This window comes from Benincasa hispida, chromosome 7, assembly GCF_027475165.1.
Source record: "Benincasa hispida cultivar pf3 chromosome 7, pf3_genome.v1.1, whole genome shotgun sequence".
Classification (NCBI taxonomy): Eukaryota; Viridiplantae; Streptophyta; class Magnoliopsida; order Cucurbitales; family Cucurbitaceae; genus Benincasa; species Benincasa hispida.
Genome location: NC_143484.1, coordinates 20,165,611 through 20,179,408, shown reverse-complemented (window position 1 = coordinate 20,179,408; position 13,798 = coordinate 20,165,611). Strand labels below are relative to the sequence as shown.

Sequence of the window (13,798 nt, the reverse complement as noted above, 5' to 3'; positions counted from 1 at the left end):
GAGCTTCTAATTCTCTAACACATTGACAAAGTGCTTCATTCTCACTTATGATTTCCTTGTTTTCATCCTTCCCATGTTTTGACTTTCATTTCACTGTATGAAAGTAAGCCATTGGAGTAAAAAAACCAACAACCCCACGTACACGCCCGTGCCTTTGTTGAGTACCCAAAGCTTGTTAAGATATCATTGGGAGATTGGTATTTGTGGCACAATGGATCTGTATTATTCTTTGAAATCTCATCCTAAAAAGAAATGAAATTTAATATAATTAAGCTATATGTCATATACTTCATGTAAATTTAATACTTGACTTATTATTCGATTGACGACTTCTTGAAAATCTTCATTGTCGTATTCTCCTTTCTTATTAACTTGAGCCTTCTTCCACAGGTTAGCTCGATCGAAATCAATTTAATTTGAAGATACTTTCTTCTACATTCAAATGAAGAAAAAAAATTAGATATTGTGATAAATTTAGGAATCGTTAGAACATATATTAAATTCTTACCATCTCCTCAACAAAGTTAGCGTAACCTTTCCTTGAAATTTAATGATTGTACTTATTCTTAGATCGACGTTCTTGTTGCAAGCATCTTTTTTCCTATACAAACGTAATGATTATTAGTAGGGAATGACATAACAAATATCTATAAAAGTAAATTAATAATTTACCTGAAACTTTACACACAATCTCGATCTTACAAACTCTTCCCAATGACTTTGGTCAATAAATGAATACTTTTTGGGTGGATTTATTAGAAGTTGAGGTTCATCTTCAAATGACATAATGTATTTTGTTGTTAACCAATTCTTAAACTGACAAAAAGCTATGCCTGCAGTTTTCATAATGTTCTTCCTAGATCTTGTATCAATTACAATGGCGGCCTAAACATTGAAAAGTTAGTGAAAACATTTTATATACATCTACAATATTATCAAGATAAAAAGTTGAATATATATACCTCAACTGTACTATATATCTTATCTTTCAACTCAATAGGCACACGTTTCCAAGATGTATATATAATAGGTACACGTTAATGCGTAGAGAACCCAATTAAAGACTTTAACTTAGCTCCATTTTCACCAATGGGTACGCCATGTTCATTGTATTCCACAAACTTCTTTTCTCCCGCACTCCTAATACGTGTTACATCATTCATAATAGTAGCTCCCCGTTCTCTCTTCTTTTGATTGGTGGTTTCATTTGACCTAACAACTACTATTTCTTTGTCACCAAACTCTAAATCTTCGTCACCCGCTATACTATGCTCTATTTGGTGTATAAATCAAAAACTGCAATCAAATTTAAGAAACAATTAGCATTGTATATATATTAAGCAAACAAAAACCAAATATAATTAATAAAAATTATAAATTAAAAAAACAATTATCATATTACACAATATATAACCTAACTATAAAATGTATGTAGGTATCCATATGCCTTAACAATTCGATCATACATATGTTGCATTGAAATCAAAGTCCTCGGTCTTCTCCAAAATGGAAAATTATAAATGTAAATTTGCATTCATACTTTAACAAGTGATTTTTATTCAAACATAAGAATAATTGTTTTCAATTTCTTTACATGCAGTAGCCCCATCAATTAGATTTTGTATGGTGCAGGTACTATGTGTAAAAGTATATACACTAAATAGTGTATAATCCTAGTATTCCCATTACTAGCCTCGTATGTAAGTTATTTATTTTTTTATTGTTGGGTTATATGTCCTAAAACTCGCAGTTTGTAATATTAAACATATTCTATTATCAATAAAGATGTTATTGACGTTTATTCAATAAAACTATTGTCGAATATGTAAATTGCACTTGTAAAGACTAAATCCAATAAACTAAAGATTCATGATTATTATATGAATACTTGAACTTTATTTGGAGACATAAGAGTAGATCAAGTTCAGTAAATAGCCAAAACGGTCTATAGTATATGAATAAGGCTGAGTACCTTATTCTGGTAACACTATCGGATCCGGCCCACTCTGTAGTTGTTACAACTTGTTGTTAACTGCTACAAACAAAGTGATCCTGATTCGTTCATGTATTGACATGAGGAGTAGGGGCATCCTGTGCAATGAGTTTACATAAGATCGGACCAAGAAATAAGTCACTATTACTTTATAATGTTGTTTACTATTTAAGACTGACTATTTCAAAGTGGTGACCTAGGTAACTTAACTTTAATCCTGAGCTAAGTACGAACTCCTGTTTATTCGGAATTATCCTTAGATTTGCATGGATGAGGGTTGGCTCAACAGCACTAGCTCAATAAGCCTCCTATTTTAGGGGTAAGATCGGGTAGATAGCTAGGGACATAGAATGCAAGATGAAATTCACTCCTAATCGATTTCTCAAGATAGTAGAGAGGTTGTTCCCTTAAGTGCTAACTCTAGGTCTTGAACAAGGGGCCCCACATTCACATTGGCCCGAGAGGGATTCGGTTTGATGATTGGATCTCAAATCAATTGTTCATTAGAAGATCAGTGGAACTTAAGAAACAAGAGGTAATCTCAGAGGTAAAACGGCTATTGACCCAGCCGTTATTACGAACAACCCATGAAGGGTTAACTTACTAATCATGGTTATATCGAGTGGACACAATATATCTATAGTGAGGGGAGTGTAACTACTGGGCTTTAGTGGAGTGACCCGGTAGTTAACGTATGAGGGTTAATTCGGCTTAAGAGTTTAGCCAATTAATCTCGAATCATTGAAGCCTATGATCTGTAGGTCCATTAAGTCCCCCTACTAGCTTACAAATAGAATAAACCTTAGAATAGCATGATGAGTTAATTTGAAACGTTCAAATTCGAATTAAATGAATTAGTAATTATATGTGATATAATTGCATGTTTAATTATGGAATTAAAGTAAATTGGAGAATCAATTAATATTTAAATATGATTTAAATATAACTTTCATGAATAGGGATTCATGGTAGTGGAATTGGTGTTTAATTCATTTAATATTTGATATTAAATTAATAGAATTAATTAAATTGTTTAATTAATTATTATTTTTATTTGAAAATTTAATTAATTGAATTAATTTTTGTAAAATTAGTAATTTTTTTTAGATTTTCAGTTTATTTAAATGAAACTAAAACTGAAATTCTTTAATTTTTTTTAAATAAGATTTCCAAAATTTGAGGGGAAAAAGTGGCATTGGAAAAACCCACTAAAATGGGTTTGGAGTTTTTCTACTTAAATTGCCATTCAATTCCCACCATTTTGAGAAGTAGGAGCTGTCTTGTTCAAATGCAATGTGATTGCATGAATCTCTTGCATAAAACTCATAAGTTTTGACTGAATTAGATGGGAATGCAAAAGGTTTTTTTGCTGAGAAATTCTGCTGAAGAATAGATCTTTAGTTTCTGAAAACCAGTCACCTTCTCCTCCCAAATTCCTTTTGATTCAACATGGTTTGAGTCCCGCAACTCAACCTAAGGTTCCTAGAGGGTAGTAGAGAAGATCTTCTGGTAGTTCACGACTAGTAGAGGAAAAGATTGCAGCTGATTTTGAAGTTTCAAGAAGATCTTCACAGGTATTTCTAAAACCCTCTTTTCATTTGATGAACATGCTTGAGTTTGAAGCTAAAATTGATGAATTAGCGTGCTTAATGGTTTTATTTTCTTCCACTGTATATTTGATAAAACCAACAATTGGTATCAGAACATGATTTAAGCACTCAATACATGTTAATTTTAGCTTGATGGATGTTTTTCATAAGTTGTATGAAAATAAAGAACTGATATGGTTTTTCACAATTTTGGCATTAATTTCTCTTCAATCATGTTGTAATTATTGTAATTGGCTCTTGATTGATGGACCTTGTGTGTATAAGCGTCTATAATTCAATTGGAGTCATTAGAGTTGGAATTATGATATAATTGAAGAAAGAAGCAAAGGTGGTCAGCAACAGAAAACTAGACTTGCAGTCACTGTTGCAATGCTGCTCATCTTAAACCCGAGGCGTCCCAATGCTGGGATAGAGCATTGCAACGCTACTCATCTCAAACCAGAAGATGCGTGCAAGCCCAAACCATCGGTTCGAGTGAGCCGGTTTGGGTAAAAAAGATCTGATTCAACCCTTTCCAGACCTGTTCAGCCCATTTTGATGCTCTTGAGGTCTGGTTCGGATAGTTCGGGTCCAGTTCGTGCTGCCAATAAGAGTTTTGGAGTTGGTTTTGCTAACTTCTGTAATAATTTAGGCCTTTTGTTTGCTTGAAATGCCAAAGCTTATCCATATCAATATATGTTTAATCATTTATGCATGTGATGTATGTTATAATTGAATAAATCTTGTATGTGCATATAGTATGCCATGTAGATCTACAATCCCACCATATGAAGCATGTTACATGCATTGAAAGTATGTTATAAAGAGATATAATATATAGTATGCATGTTTAGGGTTTCAATTGTTTCAATATAAGTGTTATATTAAATCATGAAATATCTGATGTTTGTTATGGATGAAAGCATGTCTAAAGTTTTATAAGTTGTTATAAAATTGAGTTAGACATTTAAAATCCATAACAAAGATAAATTGCATGCTCATGTAGGTTAACCGCTTGTTTTAATAGTTAAAATAGGTCGTTATCTTGTAAAACATTGGTTACGAACTCAATCGGTATATAATTATGTCTAAGGCTGGAGGTACTTAAGTTGACGGTCTATGGAACACCTCCTACCTGAGGAACCTTTAGTTTTTCCATTTATTTGGTCAACCCTTAAATTATTTAGACTATATATCCATTTAATTTGAGAAATTGTGCTAGATGGCCAAAACAGAATATCCAATTGGATATATGATCATTTTTTGAATTGTATGATTTATAGCAGAAAACGTGATGTATAGGGCTCATCTGCAGATGTAAAATTCCAATTTTGCCCATGCCTCCTACACACAGTTGATGGATATTTTTCCTCATTTTAGGAAAATCCAAGGTAACAAATAAAAAAAATCTCATGATTTTAGGAAAACCCACGAAATTTTGAAACTTCTTTAGGGAGATTATTTTGGGATTTAATTTTAAATATAATTGAATTAAGATTACAATATGAGACTTTCCCTACTTCTTGAGGATTTCAATTAATAGGACAGTTTTAGATGTCGACTAAGGTGTTAGATTGACGACGAACAACCCTGCGAGGATTTCGAAACCTTGATATATAACCTTCAAAGAAATTTATGTGCAACATCTATCAAAAGGAAATAATGTTAGCAGCTGACAATATAGGACAATGTCCAATGGGGAAATCGGTGGGTAACCCTAGCCTTTGTTCATCAGTAGATTATTTTGTTGATCGTTTTCAGGAGCATGGAGTAGAATGAATGATTTGGGTTTTGTAGCATCAAGAAAAAGTTAAAAAGTACACGGTAAATATTGAGTATTTTTGTCAAATGCTTGATTGTAGACATATTTGATGACACAGAAGCTCTCCTAATCTCATCGAATTTGTGTAGACACATTTGAAACCCTAGTCAAAAGAACTAAGGATGGAAGAAAGGTGTTGTTTTACTCTTTCTTTAGAAATAAAATGTATTCTTGATAGGAGATTTTCACTAGAATGTTATAAATGCTAGGTATTGACATTTTTTTTTCAATATTAAACTCTTCTTTACACTATTCTCTTGCTTTTTGTTATTCCAATCCTCCAAATTTTGATGAGTTGCAAATATCAAGTATTTGCATGCACGACATGTTTTTTTTTATTTTTGAAAAAAAGATTGTAAGTGATTTTTAAATGTGTAAAGTTATTTACATGTTTTTTTTTTTCAAATATATTAAAGTCTTCTTTATTTATTTACCTTTTATTATTCCAATATTTGAGACTTTTAATGTATGCATTAAGTTATCCAATAGAAAATCATTTTATCGAATATAGTATTTCCATCACAATATGTGATTTATTAGTATAGAGTATCTGTACAAAATTTTAGTTGTTACGAAGTATTTGTGTAGCCTAGAGGCTATCATGGACACCAACTCTAAGTGATTTTATTTTTTAAAATCAAAAACATCATTTTTTTAGTTTGTAAATTAGTATATTATCTTAAGTTTATAAATTTTAGGGGATTTTTGGTCAGGTAGTTAGACCAATAGATATTTTATTTTAATTTATTAGATTTGTTTAAAACACACCATAATTTAAGGATTGGACAACAAAGTTATATTTGTCTATTTTTAGTTTCTAAAAAGTAGAAGATTTAGTTGTTTGGCCATTTTTCCAAACTGGTCATTTTTTAGAAATGCTATTCTATTTTAGCAATTTGTCTAATCCACCCATTTAATTTTGAATTTTGGGCCAAAGCCAACATTAAATTAGGATTAATTGGAGGAAATAATAAGTTTTTTTTGGCAAAAGTATCTCGCGTACATGACTTATATTTTTTAATCCCCAAATTGCCCCTAATATGATCAATTAACAGTTTTTTTGAGTATGGTGTATAAATTATCAATAGAAATTCAATGTAATTGAAATCATCTGTTATGAGATTGTGTATCAATTCTCAATAAAAATACAATGTAAATGGAATATCGTTGGTTATAAGACTTCAACCTAACAGATTAAAGAAATAAAGTTGCCAGATTTTTCTCTCATTTTAAAATTTGAATTGACAGTTTCATATCTATTTTGATTTAATTTAACCATTTTTTTTAAAATATTCAATATTAATCAATCTTTAATTTATTTATCGCCATTTTGATTTTAATTTATAATATATCTTTAGATTTTACATTATTCTATTAGTTTTTTATTATTTTAAATTCAAATTAAATGTTTTTTTTATTCTGGTTAGGGTTTTATTTAATATTTTATACATATTATCATCTAACAAACTATATAATATATTTAAATTTTATCATCTTTTTGTACTTTTTGATCCTCTTTTATTCATTATCAACTTTATTATATTAATATACCATTAATTTATTTTTTTGATAAATAAATAAGTATTCACTTTCGTTGTTTTTTATATGTCTGTACAACGAGTTAGACTTCTTGGTTTTGTGGTTGATAGAGTTATAAATACAGTGTAATTGTAGAAACTTAAATGAGAATAGAATTATGCATATAGTATAATTATAAATAAAAGAGCTCCCTTCCTTGTTTTTCTCTCCCGAATTATATTTCAATTTATATTTTATTATCAAATTAGATTTTACCTAACTACTTATCAAATTAATCACAATAAACAAAAATTTCCTTATTTTTCTCTCCAATTTATATTTAAGCTTATCTTTTATTATCAAATTTGATTTTATCTAACAAACATTCAATTTTGTTTAAATGTTTGTTATAAATTCAATTGTATCTAAATGTTTTTTTCATTATTTTATACATATTGGTATCAAATTAATTTGGTTTTTTTTTCCATATTTTCGATGTTTTCAATTTTTCATATAGAACACAAAAAAAAAAAGTGGCTTGTTAAAAAGAAACATATAAATGAGAATTAAACTTTAAATGTTTGAAACATGTGTGTGGTTCACTTTATTATTAATATTATAACTATCATTATTAGATAACAAAAAAACCCTAAATCTCATCTTCTTTAATTAGTCGCCTCACAAAATCTCTCGTTCTCAATCTCATGTCTGAGATTGTTGGTTCAACAACCCTTTTCTTGATTTTCATCATCTTGGCTAGCTTTTGACGACCACCCTCGTCGGGTCGCTGATCTTTTTCGTTCGCACATATGTTTCCTGCTTTTGTTCCTATTTTGAATATCATTTTCAACAATGACATTCTAGGATTGATAATGTTTAAAGTTGGTTTTCAAGATCCTTTGAGCAAAATGGTCACATAAAATGAAGAAGATGAAACTCCCTACAACTGGTTTGGTGTCAAAGGTGATCATATTTTCAATAGTCACAAAGTTTCGATGTTGCAATTCCTTCAAATACTCAATTGCCAACAACAACTTTACTAGTGTTGCAATTCCTTCAAATACTCAGTTGCGAACATCAACTTTACCTAGTGCAATCAACTTTGGTCTTTCTCACCTTAGAGGAAATCCATCATTGTAGGCATCCACAAGTTTTTAATGACCTTCATTGCCTGGTCGTCATCTTCCTCGCATAAATGCGTTCTATAGGTAGCTGGAAGCATTAAGGACCATATTGAGTGATTTTTAATTTCTACCAATGAAATGTTAAGATATTGTGTATTTGCTATTCTAGAATGTTCATGTGTGGTGTATTTATGATATTCGAGTTGTTTTGGAAGTGGGTATCTTTGCATTCTCGTTTGTACTTAATTTTGTTGTTTAAAGGTAGTTTTGTCATTTACTAATTACTATTTTCTATTATATAATTCGTTTTGCTATTTTTATAATTTTGAACCCTTTTTGACATTTTTCCTAATGAAACTATAAAATTTGCTACTTCTGTTGCCAACCCTTAAATTATTTAGGAGAATATATATATAGAGTTAATTGAAATTTTAGCCCTTTTAATATTTGAATTTATGAAATTAGATCATTTTAAAAAACGTTGTATTTTTGGACCCTTCAATTTTTCAAAAAATAGAAATTAAAATTATACCTTTCAGATTTAAAAATTCACAAAAAAAAAAAAAACTAATAATCCCCCTTCCTTCTTCATTCTCCCCTTCTCTCCCCGGTTTCCTCATTTCCCTTCTTAGTTCTCATCTTCCTCTTTCACCGACTTTGAATCGATTTTTTTTCGTCCATTTTCATCTTCCACATTTTCGACTGGATCGATTGAGTTCCATCATTTTCATAGGTTCAGTTCAAACCTTTTTTTTTTCTCATTTTTGTTTGTTTCTGAGAAGTTCTCAGATTTTTAGGGTTTCGAGTGAAATTTCTTTAATTTCATAATCTTTTTGCATTTATATATCATTTTTGGCGTTCTCTAAAAAGATATTGACTAAAAATTTTGATTTTTTCACATAAAAATCCAACCTTTAATCTCTGGAAAATGATGAATACCTGGTCAGGCTTCATGTAAGCCAAACCGGGCCATGATAAAGGCGAGTAAACAAAGAGACGATGACGCTCCCCGGTCTATCCTAGGCGAGTATGGACTGGGGAATTTTCCTAGTACAAGCTATGGCCGGGTATGGACTGGGCATTAGGGTTAGGTTGGGACCTAGCGATGGGGGAGGTGAGGGTTACCTGGTCTCTCCTCAATTGGAAGTGTACCAAGGCTCAAAAGTGGGTTGCCTGAGGCTAGGCGAGGTACGGGTGCCCCACTTCTTTATGAATACTATTCTATTTTCGTTGTAGACAATTATCACACCCAGAGCTTGTGGTAACCGACGAGGAGATGGAGTTCATGAATCACGTTATGCTTGTTACCTTTCAACCTGTCTGGGATTCACTCGATACTTCTATGTGCAAACTTTGAGGCCTAAGAGTTAATTGTGTATGCTTTACTAGTTTCACGACACTCAAATGCAGACTTGGAACATGAGCTGAGGATGGTATGTCAAAAATTTCCCCATCTACTCACTACTGGTGGGGTTATGGAGTACAAGAATCTTCCAATAGATCGGTGGAATCTAAGTCGAGATGCTTTCGTATCACAAGCAACACAGTAATCCCAAGTCAATGCAAGATCATGCAAATAAGTTTTTTAATCAATAATTGAAACAAAAAAGAAAAAGAAATTAAGTTTTTTAATCTTATAAAATTAATTACCATTCACTTGAGACTGAATTAGTGGAAAAAAATCATGCAAGATCGTACAAATAAGGAAAACATTGCAAAATCACTCTAATTCATGCAAAACAAATCCAAAGCCATGCAAAATCATACAAACAAGCACAATAATCCCAAGTCAATGGAAAATAATGGGAAATCAATAATTTAAAAAAAAGAAAAATAAATTAAGTTTTAATCTCATATAATTAATTACCATTCACTTGAAATTAAATTAGTGAAAGTAAAAAAAATCATGCAATATCGTGCAAATAAGGTAAACCTTGCAAAATCACTCTAATTCATGCAAAAAAAATCTAAACCATGCAAAACAATACAAGAAAAAGACGATCTCCCGACGCTAAAACCCACTGTCAGGAGATATAATATTTCCAGACACCGTACAACAATCGTCGGGAATTATAAGTAACTCTCGATGAAGTTAACCCAACGTCGGGAGTTTTGGTACAATCTGACCTAACTCCCAACGGGTTAATTAATCCGTCGAGAGTTATGCATAACTTTCGACAACTCTTCCTCATCGTCGGGAGATATAGGTGGGAATTGAGTTTGAATATGGCATAACTCTTGATGTTAATTTTACGTTGTTGAGAGATATGTTTCACGAGACATCGAGTTTAAGGATAAGTATCTCCTGACGCTGATGATTCAATAAAGCCGTTAGGCGTTATGCATATCTCTTGACAAGTAATGTTAGGCGTCGGGAGTTAGTAACCCTAATATCAGATATGAAATCAATCAGATTTGAAATCACCTTTTTCTTCCATGGAATCCCCTTTCTTCTTTTTCCTTTCCCCCATGCTCGAACGATGCTCCCCTTAGAACATCGATCAGCGTCGAGTCGTTGAACGTCGTCAAAAACTGCACTGTCGTCGATCAGCTTCAGGTAATCTCTCTCTCTTTCATGGCTGTGTTTAAGGTATTTTGATGGTGAAATAAGGGTTTGTTTAGGGATTTTGATGGTAAAAATAGGGTTTCTTTGTTCTCTTTTCATAACTGTGTTTGATGGATTATGTTTAGGATAATTTCCTTGATGGTTGTGTTTAAGGTATTTTAATCTATTTCATTTGTGTGTTTTTCTCCGTTTTCTCTCTATTTTGAATTGTTCTTGAATCTTTGAGTGTTGTTCACCATTATTAAAACTAATCAAGAATGCTTAAGTCTTAATTTCATTGATTGTAGTTGATAACAGGTAGAAATGCACGTTATTACGTGCTAAGCTATAAAACAATGCAGGATTGCAATGATAAAAATATACAATATTGCGTCCAAAAGCATTAAGTTCACAATATTGCGATCGCATGCGTCCATCGCATTAAAACAGTTAACTTATGTATTTTTGTGCAGAATATGCGTTGACGCAAGGCGGAAAATGCAATCCAAAGAAATCAACGGCTGAGCACATTAAGAGATTGTATTGACACAAGGCTATACGATCATTTGCGCTCGCGAATATCTACTCAAGAAGGTTGTTGCATAGAGCTGGCGCATCTGGGTGAAAAGCGTAATAAATCACGATGGGACAGAAAGCTCATGACGGTCGATTCCGAATTAAGTTCACAAGCCGTTAACGAACTACTGTAGCAAGTACACTCAACTTTTTCGTGACAAATATTCGGCGTATCATATAAAGAATTAATGCCATCTCATCAGTGTAATCATAAGAGAGAAAAAGCCTTTCACCCCGAAGCTCTATAAATACAAGAGGCCTCCTTCAGTGAAGGAGTTCTTTCAGTTAGATAATTTTCCATATAGATAGAAGTAGCCTTGTTCATAGTTTTCTTTTACTTAGAAGGCTGAAGCGAGTGAAGGGAGATTATACAGAGAGATCGTTTCGATGAACTTGGAAGAGTGCCGGAAGCATCGAGATTAGCGAGAGAGCCAACCACAGCGGAAGTAGGAACATCTTTTGAGCAGAATAGAGTTAACACTGTAAGAGCCGTGGAAAGCAAGGAATTGCTACCATGCTCTCTATCCTTATCTTCCATTGTCATTTTGTACTCTGAACTTATTTATAGAAATGGAATTCACATCTTTATATTTGTTCACTCTCAGTATATTACGCATGAGTAGCTAAATTTTTCGAATGGGTTGAGAAGCACTTAGCTAGCATAACTGGAGGATCTTCATTCTATACGATTATCTTGTATTATGTATGCGTCATTCGTCCATTAGAGATACTCGGGAGGGTAGTCTAAGGATAAAATCTAGGCTTGGAAAAGTCAAGTTAGAATCTAGGCTCGGGAGAGTCAGATTAGAAACGCATAATCAAGAGATAGGAGCTTAGGAATAAGCGTTGTATGCTATTAATGCATTGCATGCATCCTAGAGATAGGTTATGATTGTATGCGGTCACCTTGTCCTTGTGTGCATCTTGCATCATCACATAGGCAAGAAGTAGAGACTTAGGAATAAGCTATATAGACATTATCGCATTTATCGCATGCGTCCTAGAATTACGAGCTACCGCATCTGCATTCGGAAATGATTTGCTGTCGCATGAGTGTAGCATGATCGCATAGTTTGAACGCATCCTCGGGAAATGCTAGCTAAAGACCTTCTCAACCCGTTCCTCTGCATACTTAGTGTATCTGTCGCATATTCAATATTTTCTCAAATCCGCCGCATACTTTTATACTTCAAACAACAAACCAACAAAACCATTAATTTATTTGTTATCGCAAAGTGATCTAAAAATTACTATCGCATATTGCTTTCCCTAGTCCCTGAGTTTGACCCTGGACTTACCAGGAAACTTAGTAGGATTTATACTTGGGTCCTGCTGAGAAAACTTGAACTACACAACACATTTTCCACCAACACAATCCTTTCCATTATTTCATTGCATAAAACAACGCATCAGTAGTCAAACATTTAAACGTGTTATCTAAACTTAAATGTTGTATTCCCTAAAAAATATTGAATAATCAAATTTTTGTAATGTCATTTTCTCTTTAATCAATAAGATGAGTTTTGTTGACAAAAATAATGTAGTATTCATATAGTTAATAATTAACTTAGACTTCGTTTAATAACTATTTAGATTTCATTGTATAATGTTCATGCTTGATCATTTTAGAATTGTTTGGAGGAAAGTTTGCATCTACTTCAGTTTTTGTACTTTGGTTGTTGTTATTGTAGTTGAACCACCTCTCTCAAATTAGCTCTTTATGCAGTCATGTTCTTTGGAAAGATTTGGCTATCCAGTCATTGATATTATTGAAGGTTCTTTCTTGCTCTCACCCTCTTGCTTGGAAGCAACAAGTACCTTTGTCGAAGATTTGTATCTTTCCCAATGATTTTATTTTAGGTGGTGATTTTGAGATCATTTGTTGGTCATGAGAGATCTATATAACCTAGACCATTTGAAAGCATGGAGCAGATCGATGTGCCAGTTTGACTCTTGTTAACTTCCCTCTTAGATTATGAGGTTCTGTTTGGACTTTGTTGACATGACCCCTTTTTTATTCACTCACTATGTCTTATAATTCTTCTTATATTTAACCTTGATATATATAATAATGTCCTCTAATTAATGTAATTATAGGTAAACTACTGTTTCGGAGATGCTGTTTGGAGATGTTGGAGATGTTGTTAGAGATGTTATCAAGTTTTCTTCTATGTATTCGTCAAGACATTTATTTTGTATACCATATTTGCCAAATTTTCTCTTTTTTATGTAATAAAAAATACTATAGACTTTGTTTGTTTATTCGTTTTATGTGAATACATTTGATTTTCTTAATAATGTTCTAAATATTAGGTTATTCATATCAAAATTAAAAAAAAAATAGAAAAGGGGTAAGAGTTTGATTTCCCAATGATAGCGTCGAGAGTTCCACTATCTCCCGATGGCTAGTAAATTGTCGAGAGTTTGATTTCAAGAAATTGGGTTTCCAAATCAAACTCTCGATGATAGAAAATGGGAGATCAAGGAACTTCCAACGACAAATATACATTCGTCGGGAATAGATAACTCCCAGCAGTACACAGGTGTCGGGAGTTATCACTAACTCCTGATGGCATTCAAAATCATGAAAATCAATCATTTAAACAAAAAAATAAGTTTTAATCTTATAAA

At 32.3% G+C, this 13,798-nt stretch overlaps 1 pseudogene; it reads right to left on the bottom strand.

The window, feature by feature from the left end:
• Positions 1-62: 62 nt before the first annotated feature.
• Positions 63-10,517, bottom strand: LOC150035010 (uncharacterized; annotated as a pseudogene).
• Between the last annotated feature and the right edge of the window lie 3,281 nt (positions 10,518-13,798).